Source organism: Canis lupus, chromosome 20 (genome assembly GCF_003254725.2).
Source record: "Canis lupus dingo isolate Sandy chromosome 20, ASM325472v2, whole genome shotgun sequence".
Classification (NCBI taxonomy): Eukaryota; Metazoa; Chordata; class Mammalia; order Carnivora; family Canidae; genus Canis; species Canis lupus.
This window is the reverse complement of record NC_064262.1, coordinates 57,587,765-57,605,011: the sequence shown is the minus strand read 5'-3', so window position 1 is coordinate 57,605,011 and position 17,247 is coordinate 57,587,765. Positions and strand designations below refer to the sequence as shown.

The following is a 17,247-nucleotide window of genomic DNA, read 5'->3' as shown; positions in this document are numbered from 1 at the left end:
ATGTTCTGCAGGTGGCTCCAACCTCAGCACCCCCGACCAGGAGAAAGTGTGGGATCGGGATGTGTCTTAAGCGTCTGCACCCTGTCGCTGACCAGGAGCCCCGGGGAGGGGGTGCTGCACCCCACTCTGGCCCCCGGGGCTCTCAGGCCTTTCAGCTCCCCCCACCTCCCGGCCTTCCCTGTGCTCTTGCTCTCCGCGGAGGCCCTCGCGCGCCCTGCACCACGCACGTGTCCAGGCCAGCCACCTCCACGTCCCCATCGCGGAGCTGGGACTCGGGCGGGACAGGCCGCGCCCCGGGTCACACGGGCGTGCTCGGGCTCGTGCTGCCCCCTAGTGGCGCCCTTGGGTGGGGCCGCGGGTCTTCTTGGGGCCCCCGCCCGCGGAGCCCACTCTGCCCCGGGGCACCCCTGGGTCGGGGATACCGCACGGGCTGGACTCCCCGGACCCGGGCGCGCGGGCCCCCACGGGCGGGACGAGGGTGGGGGGGACGAAAATGGGGTCCGGCCCGGCGGCCCCGGCTGACCCCGTACCCCTCGGGCGGTCCCCGCAGAGCCCGCCCGACGCGCACCGGGGCCCGCGCCCACCAGGGGGCGCCCGCGCTCCGCGGGACGGGGCGAGACCTCCGTGTGCCTCCGCGGGCTCGGACACGTGCGCACGCGCGTCCACGCGTGCCCTGGGGGCTCGGGCGCGCGCGCATCTGCGTGTCCGCTCGCGTGAGGCCTGCGTGGGTCCGCCCGCCGCGCTCGGGCGTAGTCGCGCGTGGGTCCGCATGTTCTGGCGGTTTACGCGCGTCCACGCAGGTCCGCGTCCCCTCGGTGGGCGCTGGCCCGCCTGATCCTCCCCGCCGGCGCCTCGGTCCTTCGTGGGCTGATGCCGTCCTCCCGGGGGGCCGCGCTGGCCCCAGGCACCCTGACGGCTGCACCCCTGGGCACCCAGGAAACAGGCTGGGCTGGCTGCGTGACCAGCCCCCAGGCCCCGGGGCCCGTCATGGGAAATCCCCGTGGGCTCCAACAACCCCGGGGCAGTTTCCACCATTACTGAGGCTGCTGAGCACGAGGGGACCCTCCCCAATGCTCCATCACCCACTTTGTCTCTGCTCATGCGGCAGACAGGGGCCGCCTCCCCGCTACCACTCCCTGTCCACCCCCGCGAACTCCTATTCATCCTGCAGGGCCCTGTGCTCTTGGCCCCTCTTCTAGGACAGGTGCCTGGTGCCCTGGGTGTGAGGGGAGGAGGGACCACCATGAAGGGCAGGCAGGGTGCTGGCTTCCCCCACTCAAGGACCTGCTGGGGGCCTCGGGTGGGGTCACAGCATGGGGGCTTCCAGCCCGGCTCCTGGAAGGTGGGCGTCCAAGGGTGGGTGAGTGTTCATGTGGCTCAGGAGGCTCTGCTGCGAGTACCGCGCCCCTTACCTGGGCCCCTCCCTCTGTGTCTCCCTCCTTCATGCTCTCCCGCCCCTTCCTTCCTCTCTCCCTGTCCCTCTGTCACCCCCTGGCCCTGGCCACCCCTCCAGCCCCCATGGACCATCTCCTTGGCAACGGCGGCCACAGGGTCAGCCGCTCGATCAATCTCCTCTCACCCTGGCGGCCCCAACCCTGGACCCGGAAGGTGACAAGGAAGTGGGGTCAGGCTTGGGTGTCCAGGTGGGGGGATGCCGCGGGGTTAGGACCGGGGTCACTCAGGCAGCCGAGTGGGGGTGGCGAGACTTGGAGAGGGCGAGGGGGTCCCTGGGGGCAGGGTCAGCAGGGTCAGAGGTCAAGTGAGCCTTGGCTGCACTGATGGTATGTCCCCCAGCCTCTGTGTCCCCAAGCCGCGGCCTCTCCGACATGCAGAGTCTGCGTCCGCGGCGCTCCTCGAGCCCCGGGTTTGTGTGGGGCGCCCCCGCCCGCGGCCCCACGTACTGCGGCCCCACGTACCGCTCGCAGCAAGGCCCCCTGGCCCGGCGCTGGGCACGGCTGGCGGTGGGAACCGGGCCTAGGCCCCAGCACGCCGGGCCGCAGGGCCTGAGCCGGCTGCCACCACCGTCCTGGAACGTTCTGTCCTGACTGCTTCTAGCCTAGTCCACCGTCACTGCTTCCGGAATATTCCTGCACCGTGGCCTCTGGACGGGCCCAGCAGCGCCGGGCAGCTCACGGCTACTCCCGGCAGGCAGGAAGCCATCGGGGCCTTTCGTTTGTTCCCTTTTAGGCGCAGAGCAGGCGGGGGGCGGGGGGGGGGTGTCTGGGCACCAGGAGGAAGCGCGGGGCTGGGCAGGGCGCAGCGGGGCAGCGGGCAGGGGCAGTGTGGGGCCTCGGGCCCTCCGCGGTCGATCGCCGGGCCCTGCAGGGACATGGATTGCTAAGTGCGTTTGTATAGATCCTGGGACAGGTAGCCTGGGCCTGAGAGGGGGAGGCAGGGCCAAGGGGGCCTCGGGGGACCTGGGGGGCTGAGTGCAGATGCGGGTGGGAGAAGGCTGGTGCTATCTGCTCCCTCCTTGCTCCGAGCCTCAGTTTCCCCACCCGGCGGTGGGGGTGTGTGCAGTGTGGACCAGGTCTGCAGTGGCGGGGGCCTCCCGGGAGTCCCCTTTCCAGAGGAGCCCACTCCCCGCTCCGAGAGGTCGGGCTGCCGGCTGGGGCCACACAGCCTGGAGGGGCCAGGCTGCTGGGGGGCCAGTCTTTCCCCAGGGGCCGCCCGGTCCCCGGCGGGCTCTGGGGGAGGCAGGGCGGGGCTGCGGGCCCTTTAAGAGCCTCGTTTTGGCGCCGCCTCGGGGTTATCGATCGCAGCCTTGGAAACGCGATTAGATTATCCGGCTGGGAACGGCAGGCGGCGGCGGGGGCTTCTAGTAAACGGCTCCCCGCGGGCAGGGTGGGCCCCGAGCTCGTGGCCACGGGTGCCCCCGGGCCGGGGTGTGCAGCCGCATCTACGCGGTGTGCCCGTGCCGTGCCGGCGTGACTCGGGACTCACTCCCTCCGAGAATACAAGCGGGTGTCACGTTATTACTATTACCAGACAGTAACTGCGGCTCCTGCTTGGCCCCTGCGCACCCCTGGGACCCGCTGCGGGAGTCGAGGTCCCCGAGACGGTCGGGGAAACCGAGGCTGGCGGGCCGAGCGTGAGCCCGGCCCTGGGGAACCCCCTGTGAGGTCACCTGCAGGGCGAAGGCAGAGAAGCGGATTTGGGGGAGCAGCGCCGCCAGCAGCCCTACCCCTCTCCGCACCCGCAGAGGCCGCTGGGAGGTGCTTGCCCTGGGCGGGGCACAGGTGCTGAAGGGGCCCCAGAGGCGCTGGCCTGGGAGGGGGGCTGGGGCCGCCCCCTGAGGCCACGACAGCCTCAGCCCCTGAGCACCCCTGCACGCTGGTCCCCAGCCTCTATGGGCTGGCTGCTGACGGGGACTCAGGAAGGTGGACGGGGACTCAGGAAGGTGGACCACGGTGTTGGCAGAGCCCAGGGCGACGAAATTCTCAGCCGGATCCCTGTGTGTCCCACCGGCTGTTGGGTTGTCTCTGGGGGAAGAGGCTTGATCAAGGATTTTGGAGGCCCTGAATGTGGGGAAACTGAGGCCCAGAGTCACAGAGGCGCCAGAGGATCTCCCAGGGCTTCAGGGAGGGGCCAGGGGCTACTTCCAGGCAGAAGGTGGAGATGAGCCCCATTTGGCCCTGGAAGGCACAGTGCAACCTTGAGCACCTGGTCAGGGGTCACCTACATGGCTCTGCAGGGGCCTGACCACCCAGGGGGTGGCAGGGAGGAGGGGCCTCAGTAGAGGGGAGTGTGGGAAGCAGGCCCGGCCCTTACACCGGGATCCCGCACCTGCCAGCCAGATGGGCCCTACATACAGCAGGAGCTTAATAGATGCAGAGCAAAGGGCTCTCAGGCCGTGGGGTGGGGAGGGCAGAGGAGGGGTCCAGCCAGGCCCCTGGACACTGTCCCCCCTGCGGGGCCCTGCTTGCTCTCTTTTCCTTCTTCCCCCCGTCCCCTCCCCTCCCCTCCCCTCCATCCTTGCCCCCCTCCACCCCACAGCTCTCCCACTTCTCGGGTCCCTCTCAGGAGCCATTAGCAGCTGCCTCTCCAGGTGCCCCGCCCGCCAGGAGGAGCTGGGTCAGGACAGGCTGCCACCCGCCTGCTGCAGAGTCTGCATCCCGTCCCTGTCCCTGTGGGGCCCTAAGGGCCAGCAACCGGGTGGGGAAGGGGAAACAATGAGCCAGGCAAGCCTCCTGTCTCCTTTCCCTTCAGCCAAAGCCTCCAGGCCGTTCTCACGAGGCAGAAGCAGGGCCAGCCAGCGGTGGGGGGGTGGGGGCATAGGGGGGTGGGGGGTGGGGGGTGGGGGGAGGGCCACAGGCCCTGGGGATGATAGAGATGCCCCAGGTGGGGCACCTGACGCATCCCTACCCCATATATCCCCCCAGGTTTCCTCCAGGCCCCCAGGGACCCCCACCCCCAGAGGGGCCTGCTGCTGGAGGTGAGCAGGGTTTGCCCAGGCCCAGAGGGAACAGTAGGGGCAAAGGCCCTGGGGCAGGAAGTGGTGTGTGTGGGAGGAAGGAGGAGAGGGCGCTGATGCTGGCTGGGCACCAGCCTCGTGGGGTCTCCTGGGCTGCGGGGAGGCCTTGGGTCTTTCTCGGGGGTGTACTGGAGGAGGGAGGAGGGAGGGGGAAGGCGGCAGGCTTTGACCTGCTTTGACCGGGCCCTCTGGGTGCTGGGGGCAGGGAGGAGGCCGCAGTCAGCAGAGCCTGAGCTCAGGCAGGGATGGAGAGATGGGCCGGGTCCCAGAGCCCTGGGCGGGGGGGCGGGGTGGGGGGAGCCAGGTGGCAGGAGGGGGTCCGGGGCCGGGAAGGGGTGCCGGGCCGTGGCCGTGGGCCTGCTGGCCCCTCCAAAGCAGTAATTAAGGGCTCCCGGCGTCCCCGCGGCATGATGTATGTGCGCCTTAACTAATCATTTATTAGGTCACTGATGTTTCGTCAATATTAATTCATTTATTTAAACAACTCGGCTCCGTAATGAAGATGTTGCCTGAGAGGGGAGGCCGGTGGGTGGCGGGCCAGGGCTGCAGGGAGGGGGCTCATCCCCGGGTCTGGGGGTGTCCAGGGCGCCAGGGGCCAACTGAGGGGGTCATGTCCCGGGAGGTCATCCCCCTGGGCCGGTGGGGAGACTGAGGCCAGAGCAGACGGTGAGCTGCCCCGAGGCCCCTGGGCGGTCCGTGAGGATGGGTGGGACTCCGCGGGACCCCTCCCTGCCGCCCTGCCCCGAAAGGCAGACAGTGGCTGGGTGCCCACTGCCTAAACTGCTAAAAGGTTGGCTTTAAAAAAAAAAAAAAAAAAAAGATTTTATTTATTCGTGAGAGACACAGAGAGAGGCAGAGACCCAGGCAGAGGGAGAAGCAGGCTCCCTGCGGGGAGCCTGACGCGGGACTCGATCCCGGGACCCCGGGGTCATGCCCTGAGCCAAGGCAGACCCACCGCGGAGCCCCCCAGGTGCCTGAGAGGCTGGCTTCTCCTTTACCCGCACCTGCCGCGGGGACGTAGAGGGGACGTAGAGCAAGCGCCCACGCGTCCGTCCTCTGCTCCGGAGCTGCCGTCTCCCCAGCGCCCCTCTAGGGGACCCACCCCTGTCTGCCCCGCGAGGGGACCCACCCCTGTCTGCCGACCTCCCTGAGCGCCGCCCGCCCCCATCACGTCCCTCGCTCCGCTTGTCTTGAGGATCGACCTCCCTGCCGTCTGTTCCCGTTCTGTTCCAGCCTCACCTTGGGGTCTGTTCCACAGTGTGGGTGACACCCGGCATCCGCCCGCCTCCCCACGCAGCAGACCCCGTGGGGCCCCCGCAACCTCAGCACAGCTCCCCGCTCCTGGCACGCCGGGCACCGGCTCGGAGGCTGCTTCTGGAGGCGCCCAAGGTGCAGGGACCTGCTGGCTGAGTAGCAGCCCTGTGCCCTTGGCCGTGACCACCATGCGGGGTGTCCCCAGTGGCCCCTTGCCTCGAAGACAACCCACCTCACCGAGTGAGCCCCACTCTTGGCCTCAGCTTCCGGGGAGCCCGCACCGCGACGCCACGGTCGGGGTGTCTGAGGCCCGCGCGTGTGAGCAGGGACCGCGGACCTCGTCCTTCCTCGGGACTCTGCCGTTTAAACTCCGCGTGTAGGGGCGCCTGGGGGGCTCCGCGGTGGGGCATCTGCCTTCGGCTCAGGGCGTGGCCCGGGGGTCCCAATTCGAGTCCTGCATCGGCTCCCCGCAGGGACCTGCTTCTCCCTCGGCCTGTGTCTCTGCCTCCTTCTGTGCGTCTCATGAAGAAATAAATACAATCAAAATAAAATAAAATAAGCTCCGCGTGGAAACCCAGGCACCTCCTGAAACCTGCATCGAGGGGCAAACACACATGAGGGTGGGGAGCGGGGGGCCCTGGCTTCTGGATGTCGGGACCCCTGGGAATGGAGATTGGGCATTTTAGGGCCCGAGATCTCAGGATCCTGTGAACTCTGGAGGCGGAGGGCACCTGTGTCCTGGGGCATCCGCGGGCCGTGGGCACTGGGCAGTCGGGGGTGGACGCTGGAGGTGACGTGGCCACCAATGCCCAGGCCAGGATTCGGACGCCTGCCTTGAGCTGGGATGCCTGGTCTCTCCCACGTGCATCTGGCAGCGGCCTCTCCCGCCCACAACCTGCCGGGGCTCCCCTGGCCACAGGTCAGACCCTACGTGGCCGGGGTGCTCCTCTCCTGGCCTCGGCACTCGCCTCCCTCCACCTCCCTCTGCAGGCGGAGCTCAGGGCCCCCCTGGCACCAGGGGTCTCAGCTTCTGCTCACTGGGCACGTGCAGGGGTCCCCGGGGAGGCGGCCAGTGGCCCTCTCGGCCTCCCTGTGGGGTTGTCGCGAGAGGAACGTCGGGGCGTCACTCCCTCCCTTGTACATCCCGGTGCGCCGCTCTGTCCAAGGAAGGGGGTGTATCTAAGGGGGGGAGGGCGTGCCCGGCAGAGGGCGGGGTGGAGGGCGCCCCGGGATGCTGCGGGCTGCGGCGACGCAGTGACCCTCAGGCCGAGGCCTGGGTTCCGGGGCCTGCGGGGTCCGCGCCCCTCGGTGAGGGCCCTGGGGAGCCTCGGGACGGCTCAAGCAGGGGACAGACGTGCCTGACTCGGCTCCGGGTCTATAAGGCCACCCTGTGTGCGAGCGGGAGCAAGACGCGCTGACTGAAGGCCCTGAGCTCCGGCCCTTGTCACTGTCCTGGGCACAGCAGGGGGGCCCTCCCCGTGGGCTCCGTCTGTGCGCCCCGAGGGCCTCTTGCGCCTTGTGCAGCGGGAAGCCGTGAGGCTGGAGGAGCCCGTTGGTGGCCGGTCCGGGGCCGTGGGGGCCGTGCGGTGTGGTACCCCCTGCGGTGGCGCGGGCTGCGGGGGAGGGGGTGGGGGGTGCGTCAGAGTTAACTTCCCCTTAAACAGACCTAATCGGCCCGTCCAGTCCCGCAGGAATGGCCGCGGCGGCCGCGGAGGCTGCAGCCGGATGCGTGGGCGCGGAGTCCCCGGAACACGGCTGGGCACGGCAAATGACCCCAGGCCTGGGGGCGCGCAGCCCCGCCCCAGCTCCGAGCCTCAGCCTCCACCTGTGAAGGCTGTGAAATGGGGCGAGCCTGCCAAGGAGCCCGAGGGGAGACGCCAGGATGCGCCAGGACGGCCGCTCGGCGACACCCGGCCGCACCTCTGCTGGATGTCCCCCCGGCCATGGCAGGGCCGGGGCCCCAGAGCCTAGTTTCGCCACATCCTGGGGGGGCCTCCTGCTCCGAGGTCACCTGGGGCACTGATTGTGCACCTGCTGTATCCTGGGAGGAGGCCAGGAGGGGCTGAGAGTCCCCAGGACGCCCTGCACCCTAGACTCTGCGGGAGGAAGGCCCCAAGTCCTCAGGAGTCACTAGGCTTGAATAGGATGCAGGGGGGTTCCCAGGAGGCCAATGTGCAGGCCGCTCACGGGTCACCCCCCGGACAAGCCTTGTCCCATGGACATGCCCTCCCAGGGGGTCAGCGGGGGTCACTCCAGGGCCAGGACCTGGCATGCTGCACGTCTACACCCAGGTACCGGGTGCCTCCTGGGCACTGACCCCTGACCTCGGTGCTGGGGACACGGTGGCGGTGGCCGCACGCCAGTGACTTCTTCCTGTTGGTAGAGACAAACTGACGAATGTCTAAGTAGAAAACTGGAGGGCTCGGGGAGGGCTTCTTGGAGGCGGGGGTGTTGGCTGAGACCCGGGGGAGGATGGAGGGAGAGGGAGGGGTGGTCAAGGAGAAACTGAGGCCGCCGGGAAGGGACGGAGAGCGGGGGAGCGCCGAAGGGGCTCCAGAAAGGCCGAAACTTGGAGCCTTCTGGGAAGCAGGGCGGGGCAGCAGCCGGCAGGGTCCCTGCGGTCCCTGCGGGGGGCCTGGGGTCGGTCAGCAGGGCCTCCCCCCCAGGGAGTGTTTGGACAAAATGGAGACTGATCGCCACCAGCGTTGTGGGGCCCAATGAGGCCTGAGAGAGGGAAACAGGGCTGGGGGAGGCCCCTGAAGGGGCGACGGAGGCTCTGCTTGGGAGGCGGGGAGACCTCCCCAAGGAGGGGGCTTCGGAGAAGGAGAAGGTGCTGGTGCGGTGACGTGCCAAGGCCCTGAGGCAGGCACAGCACCGAGGAGGCTTGCTTGGTGGGGCTGGGGGCTGGCGGTGGCGGGGGTGGGGTTCAGAGATGAGCTGGAGAGGTCGGTGGCTGGGGCAGGGACCGGCGGGAAGGGACCCTGCGGGGCTCCGGCAGCTGTGGAGGGAACAGTAGGATTTTCCTTCAGGAAAGTCTCCTCTGCTCCACGTGGCGACTGTGGGGCGGGGGTGGGGGTGGGGTCCAGGCAGAAATCTGGGGGGGAGGGGGCAGGGCAGCCCGGGTGGCTCAGGGGTTTAGCACCACCTCCAGCCCAGGGCGTGATCCTGGGGACCTGGGGATCAAGTCCCACGTCGGGCCCCCCACAGGGAGCCTGCTTCTCCCTCTGCCTGGGTCTCTCTCTCTGTGCCTCTCATGAATAAATACATAAAATCTTAAAAAAAGAAAAGAAATCGCTGGGGGGGGAGGGGGCAGCCTGGCCCAAGGGGGCAGCAGTGGGGAGAAGGGGCTGGGGGGTGAGGGACACCTCCCTGCTGGGCGAGGGGACATGAAGGGCGCCTATCCCAGACCCCCAACACCCCCCCAGCCTCCCCGCCAAGCTGTTTGGAATATTTTTCACTAATGCGCATCAGGCCCAGCCTCTCAAGGCCGCCCCTCCCTGCTCCCCGCAGGAGGTGCTGCTGACAGGGCTCTGGGAGCTCCAGGCCTGGGGTGGGGGGCGCGGCTGGGGCGGGCACGGGGGTCCCCTTCTCTGGCCTCAGTGTCCCCATCTGGGTGTGGCTGCGCGCCAGGCAAACGCACTAAGAGTGAAGGTGACGCTGGTGGGTCCCCACAACGGCCGCTCCCTGGGCAGCTGGGCTTCCGTCCCTGGGCCCTGTGGGGGGTGGGGGGGTGGCCTGAGAACCCTGCTGAGACCTGGCTCCCCCCTCCCCTGGAGGCCCGTGTGAGCGACTCCCAGACAACCCCTCTCTCCCAGTCTCACCAGTCTGAGTGCGGCTCCTCCCCCTGCCTGGCCCCCTGCAGGCTGCTTGTACCCCCCCAGGGACAGGGAGCTCAGGCTGGGGCCTGGGGACAGACAGGGGGGGGGGCAGTTCTGAGAATAGGTGGGAACAGTTCTCGGAAACCTCGAGACCTTGAGGGACTCCCCTCCCTTCTCAGAAGTGCCCCCCCACTCCAGAACTGTGGGTGGTCAGGGCACCAGGCGGGGACCCCCTGGCCTCCCCCTGCACAGCACAGCCCCCGGGGCAGCATCCTCGGCCTCCCTGCCCGTCCCAAGGCCCCACCCCGCCCTCCCGCACCCCTCACCAGTGTCCCTCCCCCGCTGCCCTGAGCTCTGTCCTCCCTCCCTGGGGACGCTCACTGCCGTCCATGCTTCTCTGCCATCCCCAGATTCAGAGGCTTCTCTGGCCCTGTGCCCCCGCCGTCCAGCCAGTAGGAATGGGACACTCTCCCCACCCCCCGAGGCCCCCCAGACCCAGCTGCCCGGGCCCCAGGGTGATGCTGGACAGAAGCAGCCCTACGGAGTGGGACATCTCTGGTCCCCTCCCCAAGAAACAGCCTCAGCCCGGGGACCCCCAGGTGCCTTGGTTGGCGGCCCTGGAGCGGTGGGGATGCCTGGGTGTCAGGGCCAGGAGGGGCCCCACCACGCTCCCTGCTGTTCTTTGTGCTGGGGGGGGCTCTCCCTGGGGCCTCCCAGGATGGGAGGCACTTATCCCCATCCAGGTGCAGACTCACCCAAGTCTGATGGGGTCACCCTGGTGGCCGCGGGGGGACGGTGGGGCTCCGGGTGCCTGGGCAGCAGCAGCGGGGTGGGGGGGGAGAAGGGGCATCACCCCGCCCTGCTCCTGTGCTCCACTCAAGGAGTCTCCAGGGGGAGGGTTGACCCAGCTCCTCGCGTGCTCGTCCCCCCCACACGGAGCAGCCACAACCCCCTCAGGATGGGCACCCCTGGGACTCCCGGCCTGTCGAGCTTTCATAGCCTAAAACTTCTCCAGTTTCGGCGTAAATACCCGGCCACGCACCCATCTCAGCGTCATCAGGCAGGGGACAGCCCGAGGAGGAGGGAGCCCGCGTGGGCGAGGACCTGGGCCTGGGAGGCAGACAGGCTGGAGCGGGCGGGGGCCCCGAGGCCGCTGGGCCCCGGGCCTGGGCGGGCGCAGGTGCAGCCTCAGGGGCAATCCTGGAGCTTTGGAAAAGTGGGGTGACGGGCGCCCGGGCGTGGCCGTGGGCTGAGCATCTGACTCTTGAATGGGCTCAGGTGCTGCTCTCAGGGTCCGGAATGTGCTGGGGGTTCTCTCCCTCGGCCTCTGCCCCAGCTCACCCCTGCTCTACATAAATAAACACATAAATAGCTAAAATCTTTTAAAACATAAAAATGAGGGATCCCTGGGTGGCGCAGCGGTTTGGCGCCTGTCTTCGGCCCAGGGCGCGATCCTGGAGACCAGGGATCGAGTCCCATGTCGGGCTCCCTGCATGGAGCCTGCTTCTCCCTCTGCCTGTGTCTCTGCCTCTCTCTCTCTCTCTGTGTGACTATCATAAATAAATAAAAATTAAAAAAAAACATAAAAATGAAAAGCCGGGTGGAACTGCCGTGATGTAAAGCTCTCCACGAGAGCCCACGGTTCAGTGATTTTTAGGGCACTCGGTCCCGTCTGCCGCATCCGGGAGGAAGCTGTGCGCGCTCCCCTGCGAGGACACGGGTGGCTCCCCCGCCCAGGGCTGGCGGACGTCCTGCTGCTGCCAATGGGCACCCCGCGGGCTCCTGTTCCTTGGGGGTAGGTGGCAGTGGGGTCGCTGGGTCGCACGGTGAACTTACATTTGTCTTTTGTTGGACCTGCCCGACCGTCGCCCAGGCAGCGGCCCCACCAGGGCTCCTCCATTTCACCCTCGCCCTCCGGGGAAGAGCGCGTGGGGGTTAGGGTGACGGAGCCAGGAGGCTTGGGGCGGGGGCCCGCAGCCCAGCCCGACCCCTGCAGACCTCTGCCCAGCCCTGCTGGGTCTTCCGCCCGCCGACCCACGGTTGCGACCGTGGGTTTCGGATCTTTGCCCGGAGCAGCAGAATGCTTAGTTCGGGGGACCGATCTACAGGAGGCCAGTGGTCGGAAGGATGAAGCAGGGTCCTCTCCTCCAGCTGCGTGCGGGTTTCGGGGCGTGGGGGTTTCCTGGTGCTGCTCTAACAGGTCGCTACCAACTTGGCCGCTTAAACCAACCGCTCACGCGGATGCTCTGATGGGCTCAGAAGTCCTAAAACCCAGGTGCAGGCAGGACCGGTCACGCCCACGTCAACCCCTTGGGGCCCCAGGGAGACCCCCTCCTGCCCTCCACCTTCCAGGGGTGCCCCCTCCCCAGCCCACGGCCCCTCCTCCTTCCTCACCACCAGCAAAGTGGGGTCTGCCCGTCTCTGGGGCTCCCCCTGCCTCCCTCTTGGGGGGACCCCCGGGAACCCAAGGTCATCCTCACCCAGGGGCCTCCACCAGGCCCTCTCTCCGCGGGAGGTGACACGCCCCAGGTCCTGGGATCATGGGTGAACGTCCTTGGGGCCACCGTTGGGCCCATCGCAGAGGACGCCCTCCCGCACTACACCTCCCTCGCCCCCAATCCTACCGTGGAGCCAGGACACTGTTCACAGTCTCTGAGGCTGTGGGTGCAGTCTGAGCCCCCTGGGGACTCGATGCTCTCCAGCCTCCTCCGATCCCTCACTTCCTGAGTGAGCATTTATTCAGCGCCTGCTGTGTCCCAGACCTCTCCAGCAGGGTGGCTTTGCGGGCGCATGACCTGTGCAGCTGCCCGGAGTCCACCCTTGGTCTAACGCTGTGCTGTCACCGCCTTGAAACTCCTGCTAATTTGCTATTTGAACACATGTTCACTAGTGGAGTCCGATGGGACGAGGGAGCAGGCCGCGGCGGGAGGCCGCGGGCCCACGTAGCTCGCCCTTGCTTCTCCGTTTACACCCACCAGCTTCCGCATGTCAGCAGCATGTTTGCCCGTCCACGGTGACACATGGTGACGTGAAAGCAGGTCGGTTTTGCCCAGTGCAGTGTTTCAATCTTTCTGGCAAGAACAAAATGCATAGGCGTGAACAACCTGCGCGATGCGACCATGCACTTCCGGGGACGCGTGGACGGGCGGCGTGCCCTCCGACTCGCTGACACTTAAAATTGGCATTGCGTGGCAGAAACGGGAACATTCCCGCTGATCATCCTAATGTCTGTTTTTTCTTTATTTACATGACGTGCGCGGAACAGCAAGTGGAGGACGCCGTGACGGTGGAGGGAGACAGAGCCCGGGAGAACGGGGAAAGCGCCGCAGTTTACATTCTTGGATGACTCTCCCTTTCCTGCTTTTTGAACAAGCAATGAGCCCTGCGTTTTCATGTCCCAGGGAGCCTTGCAAATCCTGTGGCCGCCCCGTGCACGGGGGTCCTGGGGACAACATGAAAGACAGGGACCAGACCTCCTAGTGCGGGGAGACGGGTGAGAAATAAACAAGTATTTTCATTTTTTTTTTTAATATTTTATTTATTATTTATTTATTTAAGTCACAGACAGAGAGAGAGAGAGGCAGAGACACAGGCAGAGAGAGAAGCAGGCTCCATGCACCAGGAGCCCGATGTGGGACTCGATCCCGGGTCTCCAGGATCGCGCCCTGGGCCAAAGGCAGGCGCCAAACCGCTGCGCCACCCAGGGATCCCTAAACAAGTATTTTCAAATGTAAGTTATGCAAGAAGGTGGTGTGAGCCGTGGGCGAAGTCAGGCGGGGGGGCGGTCGGGGAGGTGCAGGGTGTTTGTGTGCGACATCCGTTGAATGTCCATTATGTGCTGGTGACATCGAGTCGTGTGGGTAGAAGTGGGGCCTGCTTCTCTCTCTCAGGCCGGCCTCCCCGCAGGTTGGGAACGCGTCCCCACAAGGCGGAGCCCACGGCCTTCTGGCTCCTCAGTTCCTCCCTGCAGCTGAGGGAAAAAAATCCCAGGGAAGGTTTTGATTGGCCAGCATGGACCACATGTCTGTTCCTGGACCAATCACCACAGCCGGGAGGAGGAGCTGCCACGTGATTGGCTGGTACCCATGGTCACGGCCAACACATGATTGGGAAGGATCAAGATTGGGAGAAGACAGGGCTGGACACCTATTTCCAGGCCCAGACAGTAAGGACCGGGTCGAGGAGTGGAAGGGCAGAGGACAGGGCGTGGTTAAAGGCTATGCTTGGGACCCAGATGCCAGTTCCCAGAGTAGGGGGTGTGGGGGCTGGGGCTTTGAGGGATGACTAGGAGTTGGCCCAGTGAAGGTGTTGGGCAAAGGGAAGACCGTCAGAGAGAGAGTGAGAGAGAGAGAACAGCTGTAAAAGGGGTTGGTGTTGGAGACACGCTAAGTTAAATCCTTCCACTCCAAGCCAGGAGAGGGGGACGTTTTTCCCCAGGCCGTGAAGAAGCACAGAAAAGTTTTAGAGCAGGGAGGGTATGTAGCAAGTGTTCAAGTGAGAGGGACGCCTGGGGTCTCAGTGGTTGAGCACCTGCCTTCGGCTCAGGGTGTGACCCCGGGGCCCCGGAATGGAGTCCCGCATCGGGCTCCTCGCAGGGAGCCTGCTTCTCCCTCTGCCTGTGTCTCTGCCTCTCTGTGTCTCATGAATAAATAAATAAAATGTTTTTTAAAAGTTTTTCAAGTGAGGAAGAGCCTCCTGAAGTCAGTGTTGAGGCTCTCTAGATCGAAAGTCAGCAAACTATGGCCCAAGGGCCAAATGAGGCCCTTGTCTCGTTTTTATAAATAAAGCTTTATTGACACACAGTCATGCGGAGTCCTTCGTTCACCATCCGTGGTGCGCTGACAAGGACGGAACGGGGCGCTCCTCACAGGCTGCCCGGCCCAGGAATCCAAACGTATTTAGTGGCCAGCGCTTCACAGGCTGCTCTGGAGGCGAGGGCAGAGGTGGGAGGCCCGGGGGGACGCGGGGCCACCGGGAGCTGCGGGGGAGTTTGTGCCGGGGGGACTCGGGGCTAGATGGAGGATGTTGGAGACTGAAGGTGGGAGCCGGTGGGGGGTGGTGAGGAGACCGCGCGTGTGGCTGGGAGGCGGGTACACGGAGGGTGGTCGTCGATGGGGACACGGGAGGACTCCGAGGCCAGGTGGCCGGCCGAGTCACGGGCCCAGGACGAGGGAGGGTCCTGGAGAGGCCTGGGGCGGCCGCGCAGGCCTGGAACCTCCCGTGGGGCCGACGGGGCTGGGCACGGCCTGTGGGGAGCCCCGGGGGCCTGCCGGCTGTGTTCAGAAGGGCCCCGCGAGGCCGCGTGGGAGGCAGACCGCGGTCGGGGAGCTTCTCCGTCGGCCCCGCTGCTCCGGGGGCTGCTGCGGCCTCAGGGAAGGCCTGGGGTGCCGGGACGGTCCTGCCCGGGCCCCCCAGCCACCCGCCGCGGTGCTTTCGGAGTCTGTGCAGGCACAGTCCAGCGCCAGGGCCGAGGCGTGGGTGCCGGGTGCCCACGGGGCTTGGGCGCAGCCGGGCAGAGCTCCGGACACCCACCAGAGGCCAGCGGGCCAGGCCCACGCACAATGGGGACCCTCGGCCTGCACCAAACGCTCGCCAGCCCCTCCTGTGCCCCGTGAAGGCTGCCGGCGCGGGGCCCCCCAACTTGTCCCTGCCTGGCACGGGCCCTGGTGTTCCGAGGGTGCCCGGGAGGACGGGCCGGGGCAGGGCAGCGCGATCAATAGTCCCGGCAGCCGCTGGGGCGGACGGAAGCCAGACCCGGGTGGCCGCCTGCTGTCCCCCACTCCACCCTCCAGGAAGGCGGCTGGGACTCGGAGACCCTCTTGAGCGAAGCCGGGCACCCGCCTGCCACCCGGCACCCCTATCTGCCGCCGAAGGGCTCAGTTCCTGAATTGCTCCCCCGGCCGGGCCGCAGGCCTTCACCGGAGCCTCTAATAGCCTGGGCCTAATGTTTTATTGTTGGTTTTAAAAGTGTAATTAGTTCAAGTGTAAACAGAAAAACCTGCTTAATTAAGAATTTTTAAACAGGGGCATAAAGCGCTAGCGGAAACGTTGGCGAACCCCGAGCTGCTTTCATAAAATCGATCGCAAGAGGCTCCGCGCGCGGCCGGGCAGGGCGGGGGCGCGGGGGGAGCCGCCCGGCCTTCCGGAGGATGCCGCTCGCGCGGCGCGGGCCCCGGGGACCTGCTGCTTTACGATCGGGGTCTCGGCCCGGAGCCTAATGATTTTTACGCATTATTGGAGAGGACAGGCGGCCGGCACAGACTGCTTGGGAAGCCTTTGTGGGTGGCTCGGAGCTGTCCGGGGTCCCCGAGGCTGGCCGGTGGCAGAACCCCACCCTGGCCGGGGAGGCCCCGGTCCCGCGTGTCCAGCCCCCCGCGGGGCGCCCTCCGCTGCGGCGCCGTCCTGGGCGAGCCCGTGCACACAGCCGCGGACGCAGGCCGCAGTCACTGGGTCCTCGCCCGGCCGCCCAGGCCTGTCCCCGCCGCGGCTGTCGTCCTCCCCCGGCCTCAAGGGCTTCCACTGCTCCCTTCGTGCGGGCGGCGCCGCCTCCCACCGGGGATGGGGCAGTGTCCAGGGCGGCGCTGCAGGGCTGCGTGAACTGGGGCCACGGAGGAGATCCGTGGGACCGACACCGGGGAGGCACGGGTGGGTAGGACTGTCACCTATTGCCCGGAGGTCACAAAGGCCCCAGGCGTGGTGCAAACCCTCGCTCCACCTGGAAGTCTGGCTGTTGCAAACAGCACAGGGCTTGAGAAGCAGCGGAAAGTTTCCAGGCAGCAGAGTGGCCGGTGGCACTGCCCCCCTGGGGACCGGAGCCGGGGTCCGCGGTCCTGGGGCTGGGGGCCGAGCGGGCAGGGCCTGGGGCGTGGGCTCGGGCCCAGTCGCGCTCTGTCCTCTGTGTCCCATCCCCTCTTCCCACCCCCGCCCCAACCACTGCGAGAACGAGAGTACCTGGCGCTGTAGACGGGTGCGCAGGTGGAGGCTGGCAGCTGGGGTCCCACTTCCAGCCTGGGGCCTGGCGGATGGAGACGGCTTGGTGGTGTTCTTCACCTCCGCCCCCCAGGACCCTCCTCGGGTGTGCCCAGCCCTGCTCCTGAGGATGGAGACGCCAGGAGCCGCCTGCCTGAGGCCCCTGCACACCAAGCGCTGAGGGAGGCTGGTGCCGCTCTGGCTGCATCCCAGGTGTCGGATCCACCTATGGTGGCTCCAGGGCCTGAGCTTGGACCCCCGGGCGCCCTGGAGACCACTGGAGAGGGTCCAGGGTCCAGGCCCCAGGAAGAGACCCTCTGTTTCCAGAGCAAATCCCTGGAATCTGGGAGGAAGGGGCTCGGGGGACACCTCTCGAGCCATCACAGTGGGTCAGGATAGGGGCCCAGGACCTTGGCCTTCCTCTGCCCCCACTTCTCTTCCTAAGAAACTGAGATGAGGTGGGTCCCCCTTGGCCCACCTGCCCGCTAGTGTCGGCAGCTGGCCCCCCAAGGCAGTCGCCGCTCCCAATCCCAAAGAATCCTAACGATTACAATGCAGGGGGAGGCTGGCGGCCAGCACTGAGGCCTCTGCCTGGAGCCCCGCCTGCTCTCAGCGGCGACCCAGGCAGATCAATAGCTGGTGAGACAGCTGGAGGGGGGTTCTCTCTCCCCCGATTGGGAGGCGATCGCCGGGGCCGGGGGCGCTGGGTGCCCAGCACGACCTTGGGCCAGC

The 17,247-nt window shown here is 66.9% G+C and overlaps 1 long non-coding RNA gene across 2 annotated transcripts; it reads left to right on the top strand.

Annotated features, from left to right (window-relative positions):
* The first annotated feature begins 756 nt into the window (after nucleotides 1-756).
* LOC112666203 (uncharacterized) lies at nucleotides 757-13,076 on the top strand. 2 transcript variants are annotated; one of them, XR_004807363.2, is made up of 2 exons: nucleotides 757-1,204; nucleotides 12,812-13,076. It is a non-coding gene; the product is annotated as an uncharacterized LOC112666203 (long non-coding RNA). The 2 variants fall into 2 exon arrangements; XR_003140773.3 differs by having other exon boundaries at nucleotides 757-1,608.
* Nucleotides 13,077-17,247: the final 4,171 nt, after the last annotated feature.